Source organism: Bos mutus, chromosome 3, assembly GCF_027580195.1.
Source record: "Bos mutus isolate GX-2022 chromosome 3, NWIPB_WYAK_1.1, whole genome shotgun sequence".
In the NCBI taxonomy this organism is placed as follows: Eukaryota; Metazoa; Chordata; class Mammalia; order Artiodactyla; family Bovidae; genus Bos; species Bos mutus.
Window position 1 is genome coordinate 83,275,533 of NC_091619.1, and position 2,082 is coordinate 83,277,614.

The 2,082-nt window shown below is 43.5% G+C and overlaps 1 pseudogene; it reads left to right on the forward strand.

Moving 5' to 3' along the window:
* The first annotated feature begins 220 nt into the window (after positions 1-220).
* Positions 221-1,487, forward strand: LOC138986100 (large ribosomal subunit protein uL4 pseudogene; annotated as a pseudogene).
* The last annotated feature ends 595 nt before the right edge of the window (positions 1,488-2,082 follow it).

Genomic DNA, 2,082 nt, shown 5'->3' on the forward strand with positions numbered 1-2,082 from the left:
GACTGTCCTCAGGCAGGATACATTATTGTTATATAATCCTAAGGAATGTAGAGAAGGAAAAAAGTTTGTCCTTTCTTCCTCCTTGAGAATTCCAGACCCCTCTCTCCTTGGGGATCCCTAGACTCCCTATCAACCTGCCTAGGAAATGACTCTCTCAAAACTGGCTTTTCCTGTGGGAGCCACTTGGTTGAGAGGAGCCTGGCCTTCTCCTCTCCCTGCAATGGCCTGTTCTTGTCCACTGATATCAGTGTACTCCGAAAGGGGGAGTCATCTGGCAAAAATGTCACTTTGCCTGCTGTGTTCAAGGCTCGCATTCGACTAGATACTGTTAAATTTGTTCACACCAACTTGCACAAAAACGACAGACAGCCCTATACTGTCAGTGAATTAGCAGATCATCAAACCAGTGCTGAGTCTTGGGGCACCGGCAGAGCTGTGGCTCGAATTCCCAGGGTTCGAGGTGGCGGGACTCACCATTCTGGCCAGGGTGGTTTTGGAAATATGTGTCGTGGGGGCCGCATGTTTGCACCAGCTGAGACCTGGCGATGTTGGCATCGCAGAGTGAATACAACGCAGAAGCGATGTGCCATCTGCTCTGCACCGACTGCCTCAGCCTTACCAGTGCTGGTCATGTCTAAAGGTCATCGTATAGAGTTCATCCTGAACTCCCTTTGGTGGTTGAAGATAAAGTTGAAGGCTACAATAAGACCAAGGAGGCTGTTTTGCTTCTGAAGAAACTTAAGGCCTAGAATGGTATCAAAAAAGTCTATGCCTGTCAGTGAATGAGAGCTGGCAAAGGGAAAATGAAAAACTATTGCTGTATCCAGCGCAGAAGACCCTGTATCATCTATAATGAGGACAGTGGTGTCATCAAGGCCTTCAGAAACATCCCTGGAACTACTCTGCTTAATGTAAGCAAGCTGAACATTTTGAAACTTGCTCCTAGTGGTCATGTGGGACGTTTGTGCATATGGACTGAAAGTGCTTTCTGAAATTTAGATGAGCTGTATGGCAGTTGGTGTAAAGCAGCCTCCCTCAAGAGTAACTACAACCTTCCCATGCACAAGATGCTCAGTACAGACCTTAGCAGAATCTTGAAAAGCCCAGAAATCCAAAGAGCACTCCGAGCACCACTCAAGAAGACTCATCGCAGAGTCCTGAAGAAGAAGCCACTGAAAAACCTGAGAATCACGTTGAAGCTTAACCCATACCCTAAGACCATGTGCCGGAACACCATTCTTCAACAGGCCAAGAACCACAAAATCCTCATGGATAAGGCAGCAGCAGCACTAGAAGCCAAATCAGATGAGAAGGGGATTCAGGGCAAGAAGCCTGTGGTGGGAAACAAAAAAAAGAAGGCTGTTGGTGATAAGAAACTGAAGAAGCCTGTGGTGGGAAAAAAGGCTGCAGGGACCAAGAAACCAGCAGCTTAAAAGAAGCCCACAGCAAAGAAACCCACCTCAGAGGAAAAGAAGATTGCTGCATAAACTTAAATTTGTTTATTCCATAAAAGCCAAATCATTTTGGACAGCTAATTTTGAATGAAGACCTGAACAAAGAGTCAATATGAAATATGAGAAAAAAAAAAAAAGAAAGAAATATTGGAATTGAAAAGTTATTAATTAAAATTAAAAATTAATTAGAGAAATACAAATCAAAAATATAATGAGGCACCACCTCACACTATCATCAAGCATTCTACAAATAGCAAGTGCTGGAGAGGATGTGGAGGAAAGGGAACCCTCCCACACTACTGGGGGGAATGTAAATTGGTGAAGCCACTATGGAGAACAGTATGAAGGTTCCTTTAAAAAACTAAATATAGAGTTGTCATATGACTCTGCAATCCTACTCTGGGGTATATATCCAGAGAAAACTCTATTTGAAAGGATACATGCACTCCAGTGTTCCTAGCAGCACTGTTTACAAGACATGCAAGCAACCTAAAGGTCCATTGACAGATGAATGGAAAAGGAAGATACGGTATACACACACAATGGAATACAACTCAGCCATAAAAAGGAAATTAAATAAAGCCATTTGCAGCAATATGGATGGACTTAGAGATTATCATGCAAAGTG